This window comes from Oryza sativa, chromosome 3 (genome assembly GCF_034140825.1).
Source record: "Oryza sativa Japonica Group chromosome 3, ASM3414082v1".
NCBI classification, from domain to species: Eukaryota; Viridiplantae; Streptophyta; class Magnoliopsida; order Poales; family Poaceae; genus Oryza; species Oryza sativa.
Genome location: NC_089037.1, coordinates 18,796,304 through 18,811,554, shown reverse-complemented (window position 1 = coordinate 18,811,554; position 15,251 = coordinate 18,796,304).

Sequence of the window (15,251 nt, the reverse complement as noted above, 5' to 3'; positions counted from 1 at the left end):
GTGGCACCTAGAGAGAGGAGAGGGGAGAGAGATGAAGAGAGGGGAGATAGAGAGAGATGAGGAAGAAGGGTAGGGTGAGAATGACATATGCGGCCCACGTGGGCCCCACCATATTTATTTTTTTTGTGTAACTGACATGTGGGTCCCATGAGTTTTATTATTTTTCTGGATCGAATTGCCACGTAAGCGCCATGTCAAATGAAGACCGAGTCAAAATAGCCATGTAGGCGCCACGTCAGCCAAAACCACCATCTAAACCGTCGAGGGACCTTATCTACACCGGTTTTGATAGTTGAGCGACCCATTGTATCTGGTTTTGAGGTTCGAGGATGAAAATCGAATTCGTTGACAAGTTCAGGGACCTTAGATGAACTTATTTCTCAAAGAAAACAATCGGTTTTTACACATGTCCGACTGATCTATAAACTGAGGTTTGATTGAGACGGCACCGTTAGAACTAACATAACATACCCATAACATACCCTGTTGGCCTGTTGAAACCACTAGGGTAACATAACCTCTAGGGTGGGCAAAAATGATTGAGACGGAACCGCTAGAACTTGGGGCCGAATTACTGGACTAGGATGATATCCCGGCTACCTTGATTCTGTTGGAAATTTGGTCATAATTCGGTATATTTTAATCCAAAATATTAGGACAATAAACATGACATACACAATAAGAAGCGATCTAGTGATAAGGCTAAACATAAATATGAGCATGCTTAAGGTAAAATAAGCATAGATATCATTGATATTCACATAGGATTGAAATCCTATGGATAACATTGTGAACATGTAAATAACAAGAAGAAAATCAAATAAAGTTAGAATCTTATAACCAGAGAATGGTGCAGAAGATGTTGAGGCATTCGTATTGCCTCCGTTGATGTTGTCTCCTCCGTTCTCTCCAGTAGAAGCCATGGTGAAGTAGAAGCAGAGGAAGATGCAATGTTGTCGTTGAAGAACGAAGAACAGGAGCAGTCACACTTGAAGCGCTACCCAAAAACTTGATTGCCCGCCTACCCGTGCAGGTTCTCAAGCGGACGGAGTTCCGGAGGCACCTGCTTGTCCCGTACACCTGTGCACGCAGGTGAACAGAACCGGGGAAGGATTCTGCAGCTCGGGAACAGAGGAGGAGGAACTCAAAGTGCAAGAGTCGGGAAGAACATCAATGCGTCCTTCTGGTCGCTGCAGAGCATATATATGTGAGCGCGAGAGTAACATTCGGAGTCATCAACCACGGTGTTTAATTTCGTAACCGACGTGCTCGTTCGGGAAGAACATCAACGCGTCCTTCTGGTCGCTGCAGAGTATATATATGCGAGCGCGAGAGTAACGTTCGGAGTCATCAACCACGGTGTTTAATTTCGTAACCGACGCGCTCGTTAATACGGAATTAATTCAAGGCTTTAATTCCGTAACTGACGGAATCAATTCACGACGTTTAATTCCATAACCGAATCAATTCACGACATTTAATTCCGTAACCGACGCGCTCATTAATACAAAATCAATTTTCTGTGTTTATTACCGTGAGTTACAAAACGAGAGAGAGAACAGCAGCAACAGCTGCTGCCTGCCTCGCCTCGCCCCGCCCCGCCTGGCTATCCGCGCACCATCTCAACCAATCAACAGAGACTCTCCACTAGCTCCGTATTTAAGTTGAGTTCTCTTCACTTAGATTTCTAAGGTGGTATTATTAGCCATAGCACTTAATGTGGGCCAATGGAATTTATTTGGATTTAATTGGGCCTAGCCCATTAATCTAACAGATTCCAGTTACCCTCAAGGCCGGTAGTTCCCCACCAATTGGCAAAAGAATTCAACATGGAAGGGGAAAGGGGAAAGTTGAAAGGGTAAGGGTAAGGAGATGGCGAAAGAGCAGGAGACGGATAAGCCTTTGTTGGCCCCTAAATAGATATAGATAAAGTCAGTTTGTGCTAGGCATGTCCTTGGTGGATGATAATATGTTAGCTTTAGTGGGTATTACATACCAAGAACTACACAAAAGATACATGAAGATGAGCAACTCCAAGAGAAAGAAGAGGGCACTACTAAAAAAAAAGGCCACTGGTGCCGGTTGAAAAAACCCCATAGGTATCGATTTCCCAATTGGCATCACAAAGGCGGTACTGAATGCAAATAAAAGTTGGCTCCCCATTACATCCACATCACCATCCATCTATAAACATCCCCAAAGCACACAACACAAAACCACCATAGATCCATCCAACAACACGACACAAATCACACAAAACACGATTTAACCTAGCACAAATCACAAACCCCCAAAACATCCCCAAAGCACAAAACCACAAACCCATCCGCCGCTGCCACCACCCTGCGCACAGGAGAAGCCGCCTCCGCTGGATCCGTCCATCATCACAGCTTGCCGGTGATATGGGCCCGGGGGTACGAAGCTTAGAAGGGAGAGGCCGCCCCCCGCATCCACATGGCTCTCCCCCCAAGGGGGTCGGGCCCATGGATGGGTGCCGGCCATCTCTTTCAAGCCCAAGGGGTCGGGCTACCCCGACCCCTCCCCGCGGCCACCAAGTGGCCGCTACGCGTATGAGGTTAGGTGGGCGTCCCCCAATGTCCACCTAACCGCATTCAGTGCGCACGGAGCAGGCGCGCCACACCGCATTTAATGCGGTGTGCTGCGCACCTGATTGGCATGTGACCGGTCTATGACCGGTTTGTGACCGGTCGAATGGCAGATAGGACAGCGACAAGCTGCTCACGCCCTATCCCTGTGTCAGGCAGTGTGTGCAGGTATGCCCTGTCCCATCGTTATGATGAGGAGGTCTGAGCTTCTCATCCAACCCGGAGTCGGCTTGACCACTCCGGACGCACCAGGATTGTGCTCCCGGTGCATGCGTGCACCCCAAAAGTCCTCATCCATTAAATGGTGTGTGACGGGGGCGTCCCCTGTGTCAGCTGGCACATTTTGATGGGCCCCATGCAGCAGCCTACATGCGCAGGACTTTTGGGTACTTTTGGGTTAAGGCACAAGACATGCATTTAATATAGAGAATATTTTCCCTTTTCCCTAAGTAGCTCTCACAGCACATGTGGTAACCCCTTGGAGTATAAAAGGAGGTCCATGCCTAGTAAGGAGGAGGATCCCCAGATTGAAGTTTGAGCTAACTCTAGCTTGTACACCAGAGATTCAGAGACTTTGAAAGCTCAGAAAAAATCATTATACACAGGAGTAGGGTGTTACGCTTCTTAGCGGCCCGAACCTATATAAACTCTTTTGGTCTCACCTTCACCGAGGGGCCCGACCCCCTCGATAGCACACCACACTTCCTCCCAACTCCTCAATTTTCACCCGCTGCCCCCGGCCAAACTAACAAAGGGGTACCTCACAGTCCCCCGCTCGAAGAGTTCACACTTCGACACAGCCGGTGGAGCCGCCCATAGCGGCTGAGAGGGAGGAGAGAGAGGGACCGGAGCCAAAGGGGCATCGCCAGAGAGGAGGTTGGAGGGGAGGCGAGATGAGCGAGCGAAGAGGCAGGGAGGTGAAGGGGGTGAGACAGGCGAGAGAGAGAGAGAGGGGGAGAGGGGAGGGGAGGTGAAAAGGATAGGACTCCCTCTCCCTTTGCGCTAAATAGGGCAGGCCAAGAATCCCGAGTTTATGGGTGCTGATTCTTTAAATGAACCAACACCAATAGTATTGTTGTCGATTTTTCTATAGTGCCGGCACATATAATTGTTTAAAGGTGTCAGTTTTTTTTTCATCCTGTGGAGGTAGGAAAATGCTTGTAGGTGTTGGTTTTAGCTGGCATTTCCAGCACCTATAGTGCCGTCCCTATTGTGCTTTATGTAGTAGTAGGGAGTCCTCCATAATTGGCTAGCACGAACACGATTTCCCATCTAGTCTGACGTATATTATTCTGGGCTTCGGCGATCTCTTCGACATATATTTGACCGACGGGGAGATGCTTTGACCGATCTTTGACTAAGGTGGGACGTTGGGTTTTGGGCCTTGGGAAAAGAGGGGAGGTGGGTTTGACCCATGGAAGGATGGTGGGTATAAAATAGTTATTCCATGGGGGTATGTGTAGAATAGTTTTGCTATATAACCAGTGTTCAAAATGATTTTCTTTCCCAAAAAAAAAGATATACTCCCTCCATTTCATATTATAAGTCATTTTAACTTTTTCTCTTTTAAGTTCGATCAAATTTCACTAGCACAGGATTGGTCATCTGAAACAGGCGGCAAGCCTCATCTCCGTCGGGAAGGGCTCCCGTCACTGAGCAAAGGTCACTGATTTGAGAAAATATCTCAATCGGGCATTTGACCGTCACGGATGACAGTTATCTCAATCGGACCAACAATAACACCCGTCATAGATAGGTTTGGCCCAACATATGAGTCAAACTAGGTTAGGTAGGCGCCTGTCACGGATGACTAATCTCAATCGGGCTTACATATACGCCCACCATGGATGTAAGTTATCTCAATCGGGCCTTAAAGCCAAGCCCGTCACGGATAGGTTTGACTAGCAGTTGAGTCAAACAAGGCTCGGCACGGCGTCCGTCACGGATGACAAATCTCTATCGGGCTTATCCTTGCACCTGTTGTTGATGGTCGTTAGCGATCAATTTCGGCAGTCGCTATTACCAAAATAAAGGAGAACTAGTCATGCTTGCAATACATATTTCTGTTCAAATAATAAATATTCCACTAGCACTAGGATTACTAACCTTTTGCAGAGAATATACACAAAATAGAGGAGAATCGACATCAAAACAGGCGATCAATCAATTGGACGATGTCGAGGATCAGACCTATCAATGAATGGGCCAAGAACTCAGAAATGACATGACCAATTGGGCCAAAATTCACAAGTCTGCAAAATATATCAAGAGAGGAGGCCGGCAGCCGAAAATGGGCTGGATTGGGCCGGTCCATGGTTCGGAACCCATCCTGGCGCCGTTGGATGCAGGGTTGCGGCTGGATGGTGTGGATCACTCCCCAATGATGGTTGGAGGGCAATTCCGACCATTCCAACTGCCACACCGTCATTGGCAGCCTATTTAAGAAGCTCCTCTTCTCAGTTTCTCCACACACCTCAAGCAAAAAGTTCATTTCATCTCTGAAGTTTAGTATAGTCTCTAGAGTATAGTGGAATAGAAATAGAATAGAATCTTCAGTCCTTGGAGTCTTCGAAAGAATTCTGGTATGGCTCTAGTAGCTTTTCCTTCTTTTGTAAGACTTGTACTTTATGTAGAATATTCTTCTTTATACTACTTTGGTATTGTACTACTTTCCGAGTATATGAATACTAATTTTATTATATGTCCAAGTTATATTTATTATGATGCTAGCTTATCTGGGAGATGCAATGATGTGGGCATAATGATCGTATTTACGATGACTATGTCATGATGATATTAGAGTTGTATTTGGTAATTTAAGTGTGGTGTTTAGATTACTGGATATCATTATTTGGAGTTATATGCTGCGGAAGCGAGGTGGGCCACTGATGGTGACAGCTCAGTATGGGTATTCCTCCGCGCGTGTATATAGGCCTAAGTTAATTTCCTGGGGAGGGTACTCCTCCGTATTTAGCCCCGGTTGGATGGTCATGACGGATTGTCGTAAAGAACTCGACAATAGGGGTGGCTTCTCAAAGCACCAGGAGGGCATCGGAAAGAAGGTATTAGCTAAGTAATGATATAACTAGCATTTATGTATAATATGTTTGTATGATAGAAGTATAGGAAAAGATATTTCTATATTCTTTCCACATAGCTTAGGTAATTATGAATGAGAGTATAAATGCTTCTTCTTAGTGTCACTCTACCCTCTAAATTATATTAACCCCTGCTTATACTTTGGTTGTTACAAGTAATATATAAATTATTAGTATAGTTCTCTCTATTATAATCTTCCCACGGGATTAAACAAAATATGATACCCTTGGAGTACTCTCGGGTGAACTTCTACAATCGTATATCCGTGCGCTTGCGGATGAACTCTGTAACCATAATATACCAGAAGTATTTCTGCGCCATTGCTAGGAATTATACGGGCTTAATCTTAGGCCCGTCATGGATGATGTCATCTCTATCGGTCATTATAAGCCCGTTACGGATGAGTATATTACCAAAAAAAAACAAAATTTGTTTTTTTTGCTAGCCTCAGGCCTTTGCTAGCCATGCTCATCTTCATCTTCCTGATTTTGTGCACCACTTCTGTCTGTAGCTGCGCCACTTCCTGATTCTTGCTCTCCATGCTTCACTCAACATGTGTAGCCCTCCATAAATCCTCGTTATATCAGATGGGCGTGTACATCCACTCTACTATCAAACATATTTTCATTCTTGCAATCTGCACATGGACAACACATGTAATCGTTGTTTCTTCTTTTCCAATCCTCCTCCGTGGCATTTATAAAATTTAATGCGCCATTTCTATACTCCTTGCTATGATGTTTTACAGTTTTCCCATACATCCAACTTTGATCCATCGCTGCAAAAATGAACAAAATATTAGAGAAAAATCTTGTAAAATAAGTATTACTAATTTAATGATAATTGATTAGTATTTTTCACTTACTTTTATGAATTTTCTGTTTTTCTTGGAAAAAAGACACAAAAATTCATCCCCTTCAACCTCCCACCAAAATAGTGAATAGTGGGATAACTACAGAGAATAGTGGGGTGGAGTATTTGAAGTGTGACATAGATATCGGTAACGGCCAATGAACGGACATCGGTGGCGGGTTCTTCGTTATCTCAATCGGGCATATTATTAAGCTTGTCACCGATAAAGGACATAGGTGACGGGCCATAGATTAATCTCAATCGAGCCTAGTTTAGCGCCCATCGCTGATGTGTCTCCTCCGTGATGGGCTTACATCTTGGGCTTGACAAAGATTATAGAGGTAATCTCAATCGGGCCTGAACGTGTGCCCGTCTGTCACGCCCCGATTTTCGTTCAGGATTAAAAATCATCAAATAATGCATTTTCTAGAAATTAAATAAAAGTTAAACCAATTTAATCAAGTGAATTATTGATGGAATTAAAAATTTCCTTTAAGAATCATGGCCGGAAATATTTTTGTAATATTCTCTGTGCCCTAATATATTCTCTGAAATTTCCGTGAATTTTCGGAGCTCATGAAATAATTTTAATAGCACAAAGTTCGCTAAATCCAATAAAATGAAAAGGAAAATAAATAAATAAATAAATCATTTCTTCTCCTTGGTCCACTTTCGGCCCAAGATCCCTTCCCCTCCTTGGCCCGCTCGCCCCTCCCTCCTTCCCTCCTCCCTCCTCTTTGGGCCGTTGGCCCGGCTTGCCTCCCTTTTGTGCAAGTCCATTTTGCTTCCCTCCTGGTCTCCTCTCTCTTCCCCTCGCTGACAGGTGGGACCCGTGGCCCCACCCGTCAAGTCCATCCCCAACCTCCAGCCGGGAGGGCCATGCCGCCCACTCCCTCCGCCGAAACCACCCACGCCGCCGCCTTTCTCGCGCCTCTCTCTTGCGTGGGCCGGTTGCCGCCCCTGTCCTCTACCTCGCGCCCATCCCGCGGCCATTGCCCTTCCCACTTGTCCCCCTAAAATCAGCCACCACCACCCCGACATCGCCGCCCCCACTTCGCCGGCAATTTCTGCCATTTCCTGCCTCATGCCGCACCCCGAGGCCTATAAAAACACTCCCCGGGGCTCCTGTCACACCCTGATTTTCGTTTCAGGATTTATAAATTATTTAATAAATTATTATCAGAATTTATATTAAATGTTCATTAATTTACAAGTGAAGTTAAATGTGGGAAATAAAATTTCCTAAATATAAAGCATGGATGGATTTAATTTTTATTAAATTCTCCATGGTTAATTATACTCTCTGGAATATTCTCGGATTTTTCGGAGCTCAATTCCTAATTTTAATCATACAAAGAGCATTTCAGTAATTACCCACATATTAAATTAATCATTAAATGGTCTAATTATAATTTTTTTAAGTACTTTGAGTGTCCAAGTATTTTCAAGATTTTTCTTGGAATTATTTGAGCATAGGAAGTATTTTTAACAATTGAAAGATCATTTAAGTGATTATTTTAATTGGAAAAGTAATAAAAATCATCCTCCTCAGCTTGGGCCCTTTTCGGCCCATTCCTTCCTCTTCTCTCTCCCTCGCGCGCGTGCTGTGCAGCCCAAGCCGGCCCAAGTCAAGTGCCCTGTTCTGTTCTCAGCCAACCAAAAGTCTAATTTATCTCCCTGGCACTGTTCATCTTCCAGCTCTGGACAGAGCCGAGCCGCCCGTGCTGTGCCCTGTGCAGCCGCCGCTTCCTCCGTTAAATCCGCCTCATCCGGAGCTCCGTTTGCAAAATTAGTTGAGGGGAAATATTCCTCTTATCCTCCTCTATCTTTACCCCCAAGAATCGGAGCAAACTGTTGAGTATTTTATCCGAATCGAACTCGTTTTTGAGTTTATCTCCAAAACCGAGTTTTTGATTTCCCGGATCGATTTATTGCGGGAGGAGTCCGATCTCTTCAATCCAAGGCTATAAATAGGACCCCCTAGTCCTCCTCTTTCGTTTTCCCTCTTTCCCGTGCTCTCTCGTGCTCCGTAGCCTCGTCGCCGCGTCGCGCAAGCCGCCGACGTCGCCGGTCAACGTGCAGCCGCGCTGCGCCGTCGCCCTAGCCGTCGCCGCTGCCTCCTCTCGCCGCCGGCGGGTGCGCGTGACCGAGGGCTAGCCCGGCCGCCCCTTCCCCGTCGTCGCCGGCCACCGGAGCCCCTCCGCCGCCGGTCAACCGAGCCGCCGCCGTCGCCCCTCTCGTCGCCGGTCGTCGTCCGACGTCGTTTGTCGTTGTGGTGAGTACCGTTGGGTTCGTCTCGTCGTCCTCTACGTGTACATGCCCTCCTTTTTCCCGGCCGACCACCCTAGCTCCGGCGAGGTCGCCATCCGAGCCGGTCGCCATGGATGATGTCAGCATGACATCATCATCTTCTCCTTTTCCAGTTTTTTCTAATAGATTAAATCTTCGGAAAATCATAACTAAATAACTGTAGATCCGATTCGAGTGGTTCAAGTTGCTAAATTTTTCTAAAATCAAGATCTACATGTTAAAAATATTCACATGTACTGTTTATGCTTGTTTTTGTACTGTTTTGTTGATTTTTATTCTTTCGCTTTAGTTTCCGACGTTCTGAAGGAGAGCGTTTTCGTTGAGCAAGGTTCGGAAGTGTTTGCGGAAGCTCAAGGCAAGTCACACAGATCCCAAACAACCCTTTGAGCATGTTGAACCCATTTAAAGCTATTATTTTATTTCAACTATGCATTGTTTTCGAATGTCATCGGGTGGTGAACCTTTCCCAATTAATTAATGGCCGAAGATGATCTTATTTTCCTATGGGTTATAATTTGATTAGCATGAACCTTACATATTGGATTGGTTCAGCTAAATGTTATATGTATGTTTGCTTAGCCATGCTTATATTTAATATAAATATAAATTATGGTTATATTTAAATATAAATTATATTATATTATTCTTATTAATTATGGTTATATTTAATGGTAGCTCACGATGATTAATCGTGTGATGTTAATTAATTGATAATTAAAATCTGGTTAAGGTGGGTTGTGAGCATATGGTTTTGATGATTGTGCTCATGGCAATTAAGGACCGGTTCGCGAGCTACTGTTGTGAAACATTTACCGTGCCAACCACAAGCCAGCATGGGCAACGGCTTTACCTTTTGTATAGCATGGTTCATTATAGTGAGCCAGACTGAGAAGTGGCGAGAAGTCCACGGGGGTCGCTGGGGAGTCCATGCCTTGTTTATAAGGGGGTGATTATGATCCAGGAACGGTGCACTGTTTTGAGTTGTGTTGTGCAAAGGGTATTGTCACGATTTCCCCCTTTGCAATGCCGTGGTGGTATTTTGGGGCATGGCAACATGTGCGAAATCGTGTCTTGTGGGTACAGTGGTACACCTCTGGCCAGAGTAAAACTATTCGAATAGCCGTGCCCGCGATTATGGGCGGGTTGAGCAATGTTTTTCGTGATTAGTTTCACACTACTCATCAATGTTAATAATGTGATAATTAATTTGACTCCTAGTATGAAATGGATAATTCCTAGTTTGGAGGTTTGATCTGTACGACCGGGGTTGGTTGTTCAGGTTTGGTTGGGCCTGAGCAGCATGGGTGTGCTGTTCAGTGTTGATTAAAATTGATGATTAATTACTCTACTGTTTTACTTATCTTAAATCTTTGCTAAATGCTGCTTTTGCAAATGAGCCTATATTATGCCATCCTTTGGAATCCTTGTGCACTTGCATATTTGCTGTGTGGCTTGTTGAGTATGTCATATGCTCATTCTTGCAATAATCATCAAACCTCAGTTGAAGATAAAGGATCCAGAAGGGAAGACGTTTGGCTTATACCCCAGTTGAGCTGCCTGTGGGAGTGGAGCTGAAGCCATCGCTAGACCGTTAATTCCGCTGCTGTTTTCTTTTCTTTGTAAGTATGTAACGTTATTATTAAGATGGATTTGTATATTAAATTGTCAGTTTGTGTACCTCGGCTGATTCCTGGACGAGGATTTTATGCACAAATTAGTTCGGAAATTACTAGTGAATTTCCGGGCGTGACAGCTCCCTCTCCCATTTCCCCCTCCTCCCCGGGCTCGCCACGCCCCCTAACCACCTCCCCACCGCGCTCCCTCTCTCCACCGCTCCCCGGCGAACTCCAGCAACTCGTCACCGCCGCTAGAGCCACTGCCTGATGAACCTGAGTTTCTTTCAACACTCTAGGCAATTGTTTGGCCTGATCTTTCGGTGAGTTGATGATAACTACGATTTTGGAGAAATGTTGACGACCCGACTACAACCTTACAAGACGTTGTGTTGCGCATTTGCGATCGATACACCTCTCCGTGGGTTGTGGATCTTGCCGGTCCAGATCAATCTTATTCCTGCAAGCAAATCGAAGAAACAAGCAAGAGCAAGATAAAAGCAATCTGAATTACAAATAGGAATGAATACACACGATAAGTTGGGGATTCGAATACAAGCTGACGGACGGTCTAGCCGACATGCACGCCGCAAGGAAGTAGAAATGGCTAAACTTTTATCTAAATAAAACCCAAGAAACCCTAAAGGGGTACCTACCTATTTATAGGGGTGGGAGGATGAACAAGGGGTGCCAAGGGTCATTCTCCACCGAGTTGGGGCGCACCCCACATGGGCCCCACTTGGGCCGAGGTCCCAAACAAAGTTACAACTCCATAGGCCCAAGACAGGTGACATAGCACCTTGTTTATGTGATTGCGGCCAAACGACATGGAATTTGGAAATGAGGCTAGATCTATTGGAAAGAGGACTCCGAGAGCTTTCCATCAAGTACTCACGGGCCAAAAACGGAGGTCGTATGCAGATTCGGCGATCGTTTGAAGTCAGCGGTGTAGCTGGTGGCCGAATTGGATTCCAGCACTTGGACGACTTGAACTTGATATCTTCTTGTTCATCCATGATGTGAGCAATGGTTGTATCCGTAGTTGTCATGGTCACACCATCCTCCCCTTCTTCATGGAAAACCGTCCTCGGTTTTTCCATACGGTGCTCATCGCGTAGTACATTTAGAACATCCTGACAAACTCAAGATAATTTTGTTAGCGATAACATTTCTCTCTAGCTTGCATGTTTTATCCACATGTACAGGAGGTTCTAAATCCGAACATATGTAAACTCTATACACGAAATATATTCCTCTATCACTATATTCGCCAACGATACGGGAAATAGCATTAGTTGGACATGGCAAATCAGATTTAGCAAATAATTTCTCTTTCAAATTTCCGAGCTCACGAAAATCATCAAACCAAACATAGCCCAAAGTATTTAAAAAAGATAGCAATTCACATTCCTCTACTTCATTAGTAATGTGAACAACATGCTTAAAATCAGCACACAAAGAAACACTAAAATAGCATGTTCATTCACTAGTTATGGCATGGATATAAGTGAAGCATTATCACACAACTCTTCTTTATCACAAGAAACAGCAAGTAAATCAACTTATGACAAAGGCATCTCAGCAATTTGTTCCACTAATGGTTGCTCTTCTCTAGCATGAAAAGTAGACATGTTCAATTCATTAATGGCATAGTCATCTTGATTAATCGCAGCACCATTAAGATTACATGTGGTTCTCTCTTCGGATGATGTAAGTGCATTAGTCTTCTCTTCTTCTTTCGTGAGCGATGGAGATGGCATCTCGATCATATTGCTCTTCTCTTCATGGTGAATGTTCTAAGCTCCCTGCAAAATGTCAGTAATAGGAGGCACAAGCATAGCTTGTTTCTCCCTTGGGTTCTTTAAAATATTGCTCTCAACACTGGAAGCAAGCATGAACAAGTGGCCTATATGATCATATGTCACGTTAATAAGCCCAGCCTGAATATCAGAATTAAGCCATCTAAAAAATCTAGTCACTATGTTCTCATTGCTTTCTTTTAAACCACTATAAGTGATACAAATTTTAAAGTTATGAAAGTACTCCCGCACGGTTTTATCACCTTGTTTTAGATGTTCTAATTTCTCAAGGAGAGTATGTTTATAATATGAAAACACAAAATTTTTCCTCATCATTGTTTTGCATTCATCCCAAGTTTCAAGCTTATTGCCAACAGTATACCACCAAAAAGATGCAGAACCAGTACACTTATTACTAGCAACCTTAATCATTTGAGCATTAGAGAAATCATATTCATCAAATTGTTTGTCTACTGCTAGCTCCCAATTAACATAAGCGGCAGAATCATACTTACCATCAAAAACTAGCAAATTAGATTCTACCCTTGCAAGACCATTATCATGTACCTCATATGCAATGCGTGAAGAAGCCGCTATATCTCGTTGATGGTGAAGAAGTCGATGTTGAGCATGACCATCTCGTTTCCCCTTGCGCAATCCTGCCATGGTTAGTAGCAAACAAGAAACATACACAAGATTATGCATACTCCTATCAACTACTAGGTAGTGGCAGCTGAAATATCACACAAACACAAGCTTTTCACCAAGCTCTTACAAGTTCTTACCAAAGCAAGCGGAATGGTGACGTACACCGACTCAACCAAGCACCTCAATGGAGTTTGGATGTATCGATGCCTTGGCAAACACTTGTTGTACGGCTGCAATCAAATCTATGGAGCTTTGGGTAGACTTAAATATGTAGCAAAGGAAAGCAATAGTTCAAATCAGAGAATGCAAAGTTGAATAATGGTTCAAAGTCAAGTACCATGCTGGTACTAGGCTAGAACGTACTAGAAACACGAGCCTAGACACAAACGATACCATAAGATAGCACTAGAAATAACTCAAGCACACTCTGATAAATGAAAGCAAACTCAAAGATACAACTGATTTTTCTCTTTTCCTTCTTTCTTTCTTTTTATTTCTTTCTTTTCTTATTCTTTTTGTTTTTTCCTTTTCTTTTTTTTGGTGCGGCTTTTCTTTTCCTTTTTTATGCACCTTTATGCCTTTTTTCTCTTTATTTTTTTTTGATTTTTTAAACCAAAAACAAACTCCAAGGACCTCAATGTAAGGTAATAGGGACTCGAACGTAAAATATAAAAATTACAAGGACTCAAATGTAAAAGTCCAAACCAAAATTACAACTATAAAAAATGGAATGCTTAAAATTATGCCGGTTCCGTTTTTCCAAACGGATCTCAAAACCGACGTAAAACACAGAATTTCACCAAATTGTTTGACACGACTCAGAACAGAGAGATAATGTGATTTGGAGAGGGAGGAGGGAGTCCGACTAATAAGGGCCCCTTTGAATCGCAGGATAGAAAAAGTGGAGGAATAGGAAAAACATAGGATTCTGATAGGAATTGAAGTGTAAAACAGAGGATTGCAAAACATAGAAAAAACACAGGAATGGTCGTTTGATTGGAGCGTAGGAAGAACGTAGGAATCGGATGAGAGAGATAGACTCAAAGGAAATTTTCCAAGATGTTGGAGCTCTTGCTAAATTTCCTCCAAAATCCACATGCAATATGCCATTCCATAGGAATTTCATAGGATTTGAAAAGTTTCAATCCTTTGAATCAAAGGGCCAAATAGGAAAATTTCCTATAGGATTTGAATCCTATGAAATTACTACATAAATCCTTTGATTCAAAGGGGCCCTAAGTCTAGAGAGGTGGGACTGGGCACGTGTGGGACTTGGACTCAGATGGAAACCGGAAACACGGTTTGGAAACTATGTGCTAAAACAAGAAATCAACCGATCTCCAAATATCCAATCTAATCTAATATTCTCCTTCCATCTTTCTCACGCGCACATGCACAGCCAAATACAAGCATGGTAGGACGGCAAACCAAGGGGCATGTTTGGCACAGCTCCAGCTCGAGCTCCACCTCTCTTGGAGCTGGAGCTCAGCCAAACAGTTTTAGCTCCACCTAAAATGGGAGCGGAGCTGGGTGGAGTTCTCTCACAAAATGAACTAGAGATGTGGAGCTGGGTTTAGGCAGCTCCACAACTCCACTCCAGACCCAACTCCTGGGTTTAGGAGTTGGAGCTCTACCAAACAGGCCCCAAGATGCAACTCAGCAACTCCAAAACCGATCGACAAATACTTTTGAAAACTAGAAAAACGAAACCCTGACGACAAGATGATTCCGTTTTCCTAGGTCCCGACGACAACAAAGATACGGCGGCGACGACGATAGTGGAACGAGACGTGACAAGAACTCGAAACTCTAAACGGACTAAACGCTAAGACCGGCAACACGACTTGACGATGCAATGCAAACTCAACAAAGCAAAAATTAAAAAGAACAATGCAATGGCACAAATATTGCTAGGTACGGGATACAATTTTTTTATGGCAATTTCTGGTTATATGTAGATAAAAACTCACCAAGCAATGAAAGCTCTGATACCACCTGATGAACCTTGAGTTCCTTTCGACACTCAAGGCAGTTGTTTGGCCCAATCTTTCAGTGAGTTGATGATAACTACAATTTGGGAGAAACGTTGACGACCCGACTACAACCGTACAAGATGTTGTGTTGTGCCTTTGCGATCGATACACCTCTCCGTGGGTTGTTGATCTTGTCGGTGCAGATCAACCTTATTCCTGCAAGCAAATTGAAGAAACAAGCAAGAACAAGATAAAAGCAATCTGAATTGCAAATAGGAATGAATACACATGATAAGTTGGGGTTTTCAATACAAGCAGATGGACGGTCTAGGTGCCACGCGCGCTACAAGG